Below are 14,586 nucleotides of genomic sequence, written 5' to 3'. Positions count from 1 at the left end.
CTTTCTTTATTTTCTCATAAACTTGTCAAATGATTCATATGATGTTGGTGAAGGGAGTCATGCCATTCCGTTGGCGGTTGTGTTTCCTGATCAAGGGGAGAATGCAACTGTTACTGTAGAGAATGAATCTTTTCCTTCGGTGGAGGAGATCGTCCCCCGTAACCCCGAAACCAGGTCTGATTTCCATCAATCACCAGACGCGGCACCTGAAACCTTCTTATCGGAAATGGAGCCCAATTAGTTAGCTGAATTTAAAGCTAAGTTCGGCCTTCCCGGGCAAATTGAACTGATCCTGGCAGTGGAGGACAAAGTGCATGTTCACCGTCCCCGCGTACTGTGCTCTATACGCTTACCCATTCGCTATCGGTTGCTCGTTTCCCCTCCTTCCGTTGGTGGAGGAATTTTACCGCCACTATGGCGTTTGCCCTGTTCAGCTCGCCCCTATATTTATAAGGTGATCAAGATGCTGACTAAGTTTGTTGAGCTCGACGGTGTTGAGGTGACATTGCAGCATTTAGTGCACCTGTTCGCCCTTAGCTTCTATAGGGGGACGATATTGAATCTCCGTCATCGTGGAGGCAAATGCCTGGTGGTGAAGATGGATGATAAGGCCATCCGTCAGTTCTGGCTCGATTTCTCTTACGTCAGAACTGAGAACGTCGTGGCCAACGCCGACGGCTTCCCTGAGGCTTGGAATCATACACGTAAGTCGAAACATTTCTTTCGTTTTTACCTTTTGCATTTCTTCGTCCATTTTGGGTCGGGCAGATTCTCTCTCATATCGTAGGGATTCATGATTGACCGAGCTTTTTTAAGAAGTTCAGACCGACTCTCTCTTCTACAGGTAACTTCCCCTTTTGGTTGTGGTCGTTGCCTCATTTTGTATGTTGGTCGGCTTTGTCAACATTTATGTTTCTCCCTTTCTCAGGTTTGGTTAGGGGGAATTTTTGAAGGATCAGGGCGCATGTGCCCTCATTTAGGAAAAGGAGTGTTACGCCCTTAGTTTCTGTCCCCGTTGCGGCTACTGTGCCTTCTGCACCTACCTCCATCCTGGCTGCTACCGTCCAAGAATCCGCCTCTGTCCCAACTGCTGCTTTAGCTCCTCAGCTATTTTCTTTGATTGATGAGGACGACGAGGTCTCCCCCAGTGATGGGGATCTAAAACCTCGCAAGAGGAGGGTCGTGGACGCCAGAGGAGAAGTCTCGTTCGCTATTGACTCGCTGGGGGATGACTTGGTTCTCAGAGAGACGATGACGTTTCAAATAAGAGAGGATACTGGGGTGAGCACTGAGGTTCCGCAACTCGAAGAGGTGGCCATGGACGCATTGGTACGTCCAAGGGGGAGGCGGCTGTGATAGTGGCACTTGATGATGGCCCTACACTTCCGAGGCACGAGGAGGCTTCGCCCTCCAGGGTTGTCGTAGATGTGTCTTCTCCAGTCGGTGATAGAGGAAAAGCCGTCGCTGAAGAGGACGTCGGATCTGATTCCGACATGGACCTGAATGAGCTGAGAATGATTGACGAGGGGCTCACCCAACTCGAGGTGAGGATGGAGGGGCTTCTAGAACCATCACGATCCCAATGGATCGTGATTTGCTTGTAAATACTGAGGAGGTAGTCCCTGCTCTCGGTCCTCTCTGTTCTGAAGCCGAGGGTGAACCCTCAAGCAGATAACCGACGGTACTCTATCGAAGAACATCGTCGGTCTTGCTCTCAGGGTAAGTACGACTGTTATCCGTCCTTTTCCTTATGCCTTAGCTTTTTTTCAGGTTCTAACTTCTTTTTTCTGTTTTGCAGACAGTTATTCTGGAGATTGAGAGTGCTCGACGGGAGAATAGAGGTAAAGAAATTTACGTGAAGCTGAAAGACAAATATACAATGTGCCGCAGGTGCAAAAATGCTGGCAGAAGCTATAAATCGAGGTTTTGGTTCTTTCTTCATATTTTGAGACGTGGGACTCGGATTGAGGTGATTGTTAGAGCAATTTTCATCACAAGAATTGGGGTAAGTGTTCTCTACTCGATTTTGATTTTGGGGGTTTGGGCCTAAAGTTTCATAATATAAATATTTGAGTTTTGAACATCGAATTGGAGTCGGATTTGAGTGAAACTAGTATGGTTGGACTCGTAATTAAATGGGTTATTAAATTTCATAAATTTTGTTGGGTTCCGAGGTGTCCGCCCGAGTTGGGCTTTTGGCTGATTTTAGGCTTTTGATTCAAGATTTGATTTTTTCGATAGGGATTGGTTCCTTTAGCATTGTTTGATGTATTTGAGTTGTTTTTGGTTAGTTTCGAGCCGTTCGGAGATTGGAACGCGTGGGATGGCATTTTGAAGCATCGCTTGGCTTGCTCGATGTTGGAATTGGCTTGTTCGAGGTAAGTAACTCTTCTAATCTTGGAGTTGAGGGTATAAAACTCTGAAATACGTGTTATGTGATTAGTGTTGAGGTGACGCACATTATAGGTGACAGGCGTGTGGGCATGCACCATGTGAATTGAGGCTCTGTTGTTCCCACGACATTGTATAGTGGTTCTACTTTGTTGATATCCGTGTTCTCACCATGTGATAAAGTAGTTAAGCTGTCAATCATGTTAGATATCATGTTTAGGCATTATGCCGATACTGTTTGGACCCCTAGTGGTCGTTTCTTACTGTCATCTCACTGATTTTATTGATATTTCATACTCAGTCATATCCATGCATTCATACCATATCTCAGTCTCAGATTTTATTTATTGATACATCATATCATTATTGTCGGGCTAGTTTCATGACATTGTGAGCCCGTGAGTGAGACTGGAGAGATTGATGACTGAGTGAGGCCGGGGGCCTGAGTGAGAGTGATATTTTGGGATCGGGCTACACGCCGCAATATATTATATTAATTATATTTTATATGGATCGGGTTGCACGCCGCAACGAGCCTTAGGGCTGTATGTATATATATATGGATCAGGTTATAGGGTTGCGCGCCGCAACGAGCCTTATGACTATTTATATGTGATGGGATCGGGGTGCACGCCGCATCGCTATAGCGCTTGGGTTGAAGGAGCCCCTCCGGAGTCTGCACACCCCAGTGAGCACAGTCGACTATATATATATGGATCGGGTTGCACGCTGTAACGGGTGCTTATGGTCATATATGGATCGGGCTGCATGCCCCAGCAGGTATTGTACAACGCTGAGTGATTGAGTGTGCTGAGCATTAAGCATAGTGAGAGAGAATGCGAGACAGTGAGATTGAGTACTCTAGGAGTGTGAGTACATGAGCTCATCGTTGAGATGCATTGCATTTAACATGCGTACTTGAGATACATGCATAGAGATGCATTTCTTTCTGCTACCCGATTTTGGGGACATTTATGATTTTACCTGTATCTTGACATGTAGGCATAGAGAAGTACTTTACTCATGCTATCTAAAAATAAAACATCTTACTATTTGTTGAAAGGAGTTTTGGGAAAAACCACAGTTTTCAAACTTACTCGTACTTTGGCTTTTTCGGTAAAAGATTTGGGTTTTCACTGAGATACTTGAAAAGAAATGCCTATTTTTCTGGAACTATGAACGAACTGAACCTTTTATTTTGGAGATACCCTTTTGTTATTGTACTATGCTATTATGAACTGTGATGGAATATTTGTGTTATATCCGACCTTGTTGTTAGCTCGTCACTACTTTCAACCTAATATTAGATTTGTTACTTATTGAGTACATGAGGTCGGTTGTACTCATACTACACTTTTGCACCTTGCGTGTAGATAATGACCGTTGATGTTGCTGTGTTCGATGGGAGCTGGATTGAAGATGTACCTGCGTCCCGGCTGTAGCTGCCTCTTGTTCGTGGTAGCTTTAGATCTGTAAAACTCTGTTTATGTACTACTCAAACAGACTATGTATTTATTTCATTTCCGCTTTGTAAACTCTATTCTTAGAAACTCATAATTTGTACTACCAGTTCTTGGGGAATATATCGGATTCAGATAATTTCTTTACTTAATTGCTTTATTAATTGTTATTGGAATTGGTTAGTGGTTAACTGGCTTACCTAGCGGGTTGGGTTAGGTGTTATAACGACTAGTTAGATTTTGGATCGTGACAAGGGCTTTGCACATTATCTCTTGTGCACCGAGGTGATTTTTATTTGTGTTTTATGATTAGATGGTATTATTATTGTGTACTTGTAAAATTCATGAACTGAGCAGGTTATTAGCGGGTTTCATTGATAATTCCTGCCACTATTACATCGCCGATGTTATTTATAATACTTGTTGTGTACATGGGGGTTGGTTGTACTCATACTACATTATGCACTTAATTGTGCAAATCCAGGTGTTAGACCTATCCAAGAGCCGCTGTGATTTTGTTGTAAGTTGCTGAGAGATGAGGTAGAGTTGTATTTCGACCATAGTACTTGACGTCTCTTTCCTTTTCAGTTGTTGTTATTATTACTCCGATAGTATTTTCATTTTGTATTTTTGGACTTGTACTTCTATTGTAGAGTAGATGATTCTGTATTATCAGTTATGGGGATTTTATGTACTGACGCATCTTATTTATGACATTTGGCTTTAGATTTCTATTATTTCCGTTAATTTTGATATTTTGTTCTACTTTGTTATGATTAGCTTACCTAGAAAGTGAGTTAGGCATCGCCATGACCGGATTGTGATTTTTGGGTGGTGACATAAAATAACTCTTGAATATTTGAGTTCATGTTTATTATTAAAAACTTATGTTGATGATAAAGGGATTAAATATTTGAGTTCTGTTGTTATCTTTTTATAAAATGAGAAATGTAATTTTTTTAAATCCTTTACATTTTAAAATAGCACTTGTTAAATCTTTAAGGTTTGAAATCTCATTTGCTAATTTCTTTATTATGAAATGAGAAAGAATTTTATTTGATTTTGTTTCGAATGATTTGAATTGACTAACTTCATGATTTGATAAAAAAGGTATTTTTAAGGCTATTTGGCTATGGATCCATTTTTGGAATATCAAAATATTTTAGGAGTTACTAGTGGAGACCATCAAGATTAGTTCTAATCTTGAGTTCATTATCATAGAATTACACGTGCCGATGTAAGGACACATTCAAAGGTTAAATCGAGGTTTGTAGGATAAAGCTCCCATTATGAGGGCAATTAATTATTACTTAAAGTAATAAGGTTAAGTCAACTCGTATGGCATTACGGGAAGCTCCCGGATAAGTAGAGTCAAATACTTGTTGCTAGATTGATCACTTAGTAGTTTTTTATGTCGGTGCCGATGTCCGTATAATGTTCCCGGTGAAAGGTAAAAGTTGATTTCTTACGTTTAGGCCTAAGATGACGAAAGTGATTTCAATGACTTAATGAAATCGAAACGATTTTGTATAATTTTTATTAGAATCATGGGCTGATATAAATATTTTAAAAATTTTATATCATGGTTTAAATTTTACTTATTTTTTCAATTAAAATGATAAAGAGCATGAATTAATATAATTATTTACTATTTTGTATGAAATATTAGCTGCATATGTTTTGTAAAGCCTTGTTCCAAGAACTCGAATTGCAGAGAGTCTATAACATTTATTGAGTACTGTGGTAGTGTACTCAGCCATCAGGGGCCTCTCTCCAAGGACCCGCTTACTTTACATATTTCAAGATAAGGCATGGTACGTGATGAGTGGACATGGCTAGGAAGGCTCTCTTTTCGAGGTACATGGTGAGGCACCACTTTTCATGTTTTTCCTTAATTTCTTATTGAAGAAATTTTTTCAAGTATTTATTTTATCCTTGTGTCGTAGAGATTCCATAAACACTTGTCATTATTTTGGGTTTAATCTAGAGATATTCCTATCGCATACATAAAAGAAACATTGCTATCTTATGTATTTCCAATTAATAAAATGATAGATTTTATATTTCATGATCTTAATCAATTAAAATAATTAATTTTTTAAAAAGGCTTCTGCATGCATCTATTAGGCTTATAGATTGGTATTCTTATACGGATCGATCCACCCGGGTTGGGTGGTGTGCTGGGTGGTAGTCACCTAGTTTTGGGTCGTGACAAACTTGGTATCAGAGCACTAGGTTCTAATTCGAGTCCTAGGATATCTATGGAATCATGTCTAGTAGAGTTCTCTGTCAAAATTTATTACATATGCAGAGCCGTCGCAGCGAAAATTAAACAAGAACGTACCTTCAGCCATTGTTGTTCAAGTGTTGTAGGGAATCGTCTTTGAAACCTTTAGCAAAAAACCTAGAGAGCCTTCTAGCGTGTGCCTATTGTAGGATGCCAGAGTGATGGAGTCACATGCGGATTTATAGGTAGGCTATGGACTCTTAGGCAAATACTTTAGCCCTAGAAACTTCTCCATAAAATATAATTTTCCTAGGGACTCCTAATAAAAAAATATTTCTTTCCACAAAGAAACTACCATATTTGCATAACTACAGAATATTATCTGATATATTATTTTCTTTGGGAGACAAGGTAAATAATTTATTGCCTTATATGTGGGCCACACTAGAAGTCTCTAGAAGAGGCGGTAAATTTCTAACATTCTCCCACTTGGCCCACATATTAAAATCAGATAATCCTTTACAAGAGATAAACATATAATATGGCCATAGACTTCATCACTCAACTAAAAGTTATGCAACAATCACTTTAGCTAGAACATATCATTACATGAATCATGGCGGTTATGCTCTTAAACAAACAATTCCTTCCATGTATTATAATGTACAATATGTTCTAACAAAGTGTCAATAACTTTATGAATGAACTTAATTAAGTCATTCAGAGTCCAACTTTATTGATCCAATGATCACAAAATAATACATGAAAAATTAAAGTGTACACTATCATGTATATCAAAATAAACATAATGTCTAGACAAATTGTTAGAGAACAAAGCAAGGCTAAATTGAGCTGTTAAGACCCATATGGGTTACATGATCCTTGAAAATATTAGCCGGCAGACCTTTACTCATAGGATCAACAATCATCAAAGTAGTACTAACATGCTCAAAACTCACATCTTGCTTCTTCACATAGTCTCTAACCATCAAGTACTTTATGTCGATGTGCTTGCTTTGGTTGCCACTTTTATTATTATTAGAAAAGAACACTACAGCTGAATTATCACATAGGATTCTCAGTGGCCTTAAAATGGAATCGACAATCCTAAGTCCGAAAATAATGTTTTTCAACCATAACGCCTGTGATGTAGCTTCATAGCATGCTATAAATTCAGCTTTCATTATAGATGTTGCAACAATAGTCTGCTTGACACTTCTCCAAGACACAACACCTTCAGCAAGAAGGAAAATGTATCCTGAAGTAGATTTACCAGTGTCTTTGCATCTACCCAAATCAGAGTCTGCATATGCAATCACCTCCAATGAGTTAGAGTATTTGTATGTGAGCTTAAAATCCTTGGTTCCTTGCAAATATCTCAAAACCCTTTTACCAGCTTTCCAATGGTAAGACCAGGGTTACTTTGTTATCTGCCAAGCATTCCTACTGCAAAAACAACATCGGGTCTAGTATAGACATGTGCATACATAAGGCTCCCAACAAGAGAAGCATAGGGAATGTTTTTCATTTGCTTCTTTTCCAATGCATTTTGTGGACATTGATTCAAAGAGAATTTGTCACCTTCAATTATGGGTACTGCTATAGGTGAACAGTTTTTTATCCTGAATCTTTTCAGAATTCTTTCAATGTAGGCATTTTGAGACAGTCCAAGTAATCTTTGTGATATGTCTCTGTGAATATCTATGCCAATGACATAAGAGGCTTCACCTATATCCTTCATCTCAAAGTTCTGGATAAGGAACTGTTTGGTCTCGCGCAACAATTCCAAATCACTACTTGCAAGCAAAATGTCATCCACATATAGGACTAGAAAAATATATTTTCTCCCACTTATCTTAAGGTATATACAGTGATCAATGATATTCTCCGTAAATCCAAATAAAGAGACAACATTATGAAATTTAATATACCATTGGCGGGAAACCTGCTTTAGCCCATAAATAGATTTATTCAACTTGCAAACAAGGTGGTTTTTGTCCTTATCACAAAATCCTTCAGGCTGACAAATGTATACCTCCTCTTTAAGATCTCCATTCAGGAAAGTTATTTTCACATCCATTTGATATAACTCTAAATCAAAATGAGCTACTAATGCCATAATTATTCTCATTGAATCCTTCTTTGATACTGGAGAGAAGGTTTCATGGTAATCAATGCCTTCCCTTTGATTAAAACCCTTGGCTACAAGTCTGGCTTTGTATACAACATAGTCACTAGAAATTGCTGGTTTTCGACCTCTTGAGCATTTTCGTACTCCCACTGTTTGAGACACTTCTTTAGTGGGTTCAGGTAAAACGGGTTATTCTTCATGTGGCTCCTCGAGTGTTGGTGGCTCTTGAACTTGTTGTAATTCAGATAATTTATAAAAAATTTTCTAAGCAACATTCAAGTTCCTAATATATAAAGATACCATAAGTGGTTCCCTTATTTCTTCTAATTCCACCCTTTGAGTCAAACCACTCCTACTCTCTTCATGCTCCTCAAGAAATTTAGTGGTTCTAGCCTCAACAGTTTTAGGAGAATGAGAAGGACAATAAAACCTAAATCCCTTAGAGTTAACTTCATAGCCTATAAAATAACCGCTTATTGTTCTTTTCTCCAACTTCTTTAGTTGTGGGTTATAAACCCTCACTTCAGTTGGACATCCCCAAATATGTAAATGATTTAAACTAGGTTTCCATCCTTTCCATAACTCAAAAGATATCTTCGGTACAGTCTTGGATGGAACCCTATTTAAAATATACACAATGGTTTTTAAGGCTTCGCTCCATAAGGATAAAGGTAAACTTGATCTGCTAATCATGCTTCTTACCACGTCCATTAATTTCTGGTTTCTTCTTTCTGCTACACCATTTTGTTGTGGTGTTCCTGGCATGGTATATTGAGCAATTATACCTTCACTTTCAAGGAACTCAGCAAATGGAAAGGTAAACTTGATCTGCTAATCATGCTTCTTACCACGTCCATTAATTTCTGGTTTCTTCTTTTTGCTACACCATTTTGTTGTGGTGTTCTTTGCATGGTATATTGAGCAATTATACCTTCACTTTCAAGGAACTCAGCAAATGGACCTTTAACTTGTCCCTTATTTATGTACCTATCATAATATTCTCCACCTCTATTAGATCTTACAATTTTGATTTGAGCACCAGTTTGTTTCTCTTCTTCCGTTTTGTAGACTTTAAAAGCATCAGGTGCTTCTAATTTGTTAAATAGAAAATAGAGATACATATATCTTGAATAGTCATCAATAAATGAGATAAAATATCTCTCACCATTCAAGCAAGGGGTAGGAAAAGGTCCACATATATCTGTATGTATGATCTCAAGCAATTGAGAACTCCTTTTGGCACCTTTAGTTGATTTGTTGGTCTTCTTACCCTTTATGCAGTCCACATAAGTCGCAAAGTCAGAAAAATTAAGAGCTTTTAGAACACCATCATTAACCAACCTTTTGATTCTATCAATAGAGATGTGTCCTAATCTCTTGTGCCAAAGACTTGATGAGTTCTCATTGATAATACATCGCTTAGTGCCAATTTCTTTGCCATGCAACGTTAAAATATTACATTCAAATGTGGGGTCCAACTCAAGTTTATATAAATTTTCATTCAAATTTCTAATACCAATAACTTTATTATTACTCAAAGTTTCACGGAAGGATAATGAAAATTCAAATCATATCCACTAATTGATAGTCTTGAAAGAGAAATTAAATTTTTAGAATATTCTGAACTATAAAAAGTATTTTCCAAATCTAAGTGAAAACCATCCTTCAAAATAAGCCTATAAGTCCCACGCCTTCCACACATGAATGCGTCGTATTGCCAGAATAGACGTATTGTTCCCTTCCTATCGGCTTCCTTTGAGTTAGAATGCCCTGCATGATTTGGCAATGTTAATTGTAGCACCAGAATCAATCCACCATGTATTATTAGAAATTTTAGTAAAATTAGATTCATAACATACAAAGGTAAAATTACCTTTCTTCTCACGCTTGTATTTCAGGCAATCCTTCTTCCAGTGTCCCTTCTTCTTACAGAAACGACAAGTATGTATGTCAAAAGTGCTTTTTTCTTCATGGGGAGTACTTTTGCCCTTCTTTGTATTTCTCTTACCATGAGTCACCAAATTAACACTTTCAGGTGTCTCATATTTCAACCTCTCTTCTTCTTGAACACACATGGTTAAGAGTTCATTGATTGACCATTTATCTTAATGTGTGTTGTAAGAAATCTTAAACGTGCCATATTCCGTAGGAAGGGAGTTGAGAATGAAATGCACAAGAAATGGTTCGGACATATCAACCTCAAGGGACTTGAGTTTAGCAGTAATGTCTCTTATCTCCATGATGTGCTCGCGCACTGTACGTCTTCTGTCAAAAGTCATACTTGAGAGCCTCTTCATAAGGGTGCTGGCTAATGCCTTATCAGAGCTAACGAATTGTTCATCAATTGCCTTCATGTAAGCTTTGACCTTATCGCTATTAGGGATAGAACCCCTAATGCTTTGGCTTATGTGGGCTTTTATGAGCATTAAACTTAGGCGATTAGATCGCTCCCACCGCTCATAATTAGCCTTAGCCTTTGGCATACTCGATTCCGCGGAAATAGATGGTTCTTCCACACGGCGTGCCAGATCTAAATCTGAGCACCCTAAAGTGAGGAGGACTTTATCCTTCCATTCAGCATAATTGTCACCATAAAGCATTAGCATTCGAGCATTCTCATTAAAAATAGCGGTAGGAAAAGCTGTAAAGACTGCAAAACAAGGATACACATACATAAGCTATAAAGCACAATCCATCAAAAGGTGAATCGAGTAAAATATCGATTCTTAGTAAATTCTAGACCTTCTTGTGGGCACCCATACATAGAATTTACGAACTTTATTAGACTAGTAAACCAAAATACATATAAATTTATCTGTACCTATGGGTATAAGATACTTTTAACTTAAAGGTTTACTATCTCATTCCAATTAATCTCACCAAAATGGTTACCTCTCTGTAGAGCCGGGTTACCACTTTAATAAGATAACAGGATTAAATATCATTATAACCTTTAATCACTAAACTTTGAGATTAAATAACTTAATTTCTTTTATATTAAGTACTCAAGATGATGAGGCCACTCCTAAATACATCACATAAAAGAAAACCCAAAACTGACATCTTATAATAATCAACTTAAACAAAATATTGATTTGATTCTAACACTGGGCAAACGGAATATAAGCATATGCCTATATAGAACCAAGATAATATCTTACAACTAGTGAACCAACCTAAACCGAATGTTGATTATAACAAAAATAAGCACACAATATGCTTACATGCACTGCACAACTAATTCGTATAGTTAATTCAAACATTATGAAATAAACCAATGCAAAGAATGTAACTCCAGATACAATGGAGTAATGCATTTTTTTTAAATAGTCAAATTCTTTGGTGAAAAGAACATTTAGACTTAATCAAGAAATTCAACTTTAATCCAACACAAAGTTGAAACATATAGACTTGTAAATAAATTAGAAAGTAACCTACGTATGGAAATCACAACTACACATACTTTGTAAAAGCAACCAATAGATTTCAACATCCTTTTCTTAACATAAGAAAAGAGGGTAAAACTATTCTTTGTCAATTTTATACCTAGGCAATTTAAAGGAAATTTGTGACGACCTGGCCGGTCGTCTTGAGAATTATATCCCCGATCCCCTATTAGCTGTTTTTCACGTATCTATTTCTGCTATTGTGAATTGCCGGTAGGTTTTGTTTTAGTTTTTGGAGTGTTTTGGAACACTTAGTCACTAAACGGAAGCTTAAGCCTTAGGATTTGGACCGCAGTCAGAACTGTGTGAAGACAACTCCGGAATAGAGTTTCGTCGGTTTCATTAGCTCCGTTAGGTAATTTTGGACTTAGGGACGTGTCTGAGTGGTGTTTTGGAGGTCTGTAGCTCATTTAGGCTTGAAATGGCAAAAGTCAAAGCTTTGGAGATTTTGACCGGTAGTGAATTTTTTGATATCAGAGTCGGATCCCAATTCCGGAAGTTTGAGTAGGTCTATATGGTTGAATATGACCTGTGTGCAAATTTTGGGGTCAATCGGACGTGGTTTGGTTGGTTTCGGCATCGGTTGTCGAATTTGAAAGTTTCAAGTTCTTTAAGTTTGAATCGGAGGATGATAAGTGATTTTAGCGTTGTTTGATGTAGTTTGAGGGCTTGACAAAGTCCGTATGGTATTTTAGAACTGGTTGGTATATTTGGTTGAGGTCCCGGGGGCCTTGGGTATGTTTCGAATGCTTAACGGATTGAGTTTGGGACTTATGCAATTGCTGAAGCTGTTGCACCTGGTGTAATCGCACATGCGCATTTTAGGCCATAGGTGCGGCGCCGCAGAAGTTACCATGGAGCCGCAAAAGTGGTTTTGGCCCTGTCATGATGGGGCCGCAGGTACGGCGATAGATCCGCATAAGTGGACACGCAGAAGCGGAAGAGGAGCGCAGGTGCGACCCTTGTTCGCAGATGCGGACCCAGTTCCTCTTAAGTGATTTTCGCACTTGCGATGGTATTTTCGCAGGTGCGGTACCACAGATGCGGTTGAAGGCTTGCAGAAGCGAGATCTCTGGCAGAAAAAGGGATAAGTGCGAGGGTTTGATTTCATTCTTCATTTTTGGACTTGAGAGCTCGGGATTTGGCGATATTTCGAGGGATTTTCAGAGGAAGCTTTGGGGTAATGATTCCTAACTCATTTTTGGTTGTATTCCATTAATCTATAGTTGTCTTCTCCATTTAATTTCGGATTTGGGGTTGAAAATTTGGGGAAAAGTGGAGAAAATTTCTTAGGCCGAATTTTGGGATTTTGATCAAGATTTTGGTATCAGATTTGAGTAATTTTTGTATGAGTGAACTCATGAGTGAATGGGTGTTCATATTTTGTGACTTTTACCTGATTCTGAGATGTGGGCCCGGGGATACCTTTTGGGGTGATTTTCTAATTTCTTTCTTTAGCTTTGATTTCATTAATTAGATTGATTTGTTAAAGTTGTATTTATGGTATGTAATTGATTTTGGCTAGATTTGGACTATTCAGAGCCGGATATTCATGAAAAAGGCATTGTTACCGATTGATTGAGCTTGGTTCGAGGTAAGTGGCTTGCCTAACCTTGTGTGGGAGAAATTCCCTTAGGATTTGGTGTTGTTATGATATGTGAGCGACGTGTACGCGAGGTGACGAGTGCGTACATAGACTATTTGTGAAAAAACCTGATTTTTACCGAGTAATAGCCTGTTTTCATCTTATCTGATTATACTAGCATGTGTAGTTATCCTGTTAGCCTAGAATATCATGTCTACATGTCCTAATTGCCTATTTAAACTCTTTGCAGCATGTTTAGTAAATCCCGCTTCTTTCTTGACTTGTACTTAGTCTAAATTATAGGTTTCTTGATGTAACTGTTATATTCATTTATTTAGGCTGTGTATTTACTTTGGGACTACGGGACGGTATCCCGAGAGATCCCCCTGCATATTTACTTTTGAAACTACGAGTCAGTTCCTCAGGATATCTCCCTGCACATTTACTTTTGAGACTACGAGGGGGTTCCTCGGGAGTTCTCCCTGCATATTTACTTTTGAGACTATGAGGCGGTACCTCGGGAGATCTCCTTGAACTTTTATTTTGGGACTACGAAATGGTATCTCGGGAGATCCCCTCCTGTTTATCCTTGTGTTCTGCGTTGCTACTTTGATATGTTCTCCTTGTTTAAATTCCAGTTTCTTATTATATTGTTATACTCTCCTACTTATGTATTATATACTAGCAGGGCCTTGACATGACCTCGTCACTACTCGACCAAGGTTAGGCTTGGCACTTACTGGGTACCACTGTTGTATACTCATGCTCTTTCCTGCACATATTTTTCGTGTGCAAATACAAGTTTCTTTTACCAGCCTCGTCCTTAGTTGCAGTCACTGCTGTTTTCGGAGAACTTCAAGGTATATCTGCCTGCGCCCGTAGATCCTCGGAGTCCCCCTCTATCCCCATATGTTGATTCCTCTCTTATTTCTATAGACACTGATGTATAGAACAGTTAGGACTTCGTAGAAGCTTGTGACTTACGGTGTTCCGGGTCTTGGGAGTGTCATGTATATTTCGAGAGTTGATTATTGTATATGTCGAGCGGCATCTCAATTGCTTATTAAAATATATGTTACAGTTAGTTGTTAATTTTCATGTTTTTCATTTCATTTCCGCAAGTGCTAGGCTTACCTAGTCGTAGAGACTAGGTGCCATCACGACGATTCACGGGGGGAGAATTTGGGTCATGACATGTTAGTATCAGAGCTCTAGGTTTATAGGTATCGTGAGTCACAAGCCGGTTTATTAGAGTCTCGTAGATCTATATGGAGACGTTTGTACTTATCTTTGGGAGGCTATGGAACTGTTAGAAAAAATTATGCTTCTTTGATTCCTTGTGCTTT

This window comes from Nicotiana tabacum, chromosome 9 (assembly GCF_000715075.1).
Source record: "Nicotiana tabacum cultivar K326 chromosome 9, ASM71507v2, whole genome shotgun sequence".
Taxonomy (NCBI): Eukaryota; Viridiplantae; Streptophyta; class Magnoliopsida; order Solanales; family Solanaceae; genus Nicotiana; species Nicotiana tabacum.
This window is presented reverse-complemented; position numbering follows the sequence as displayed.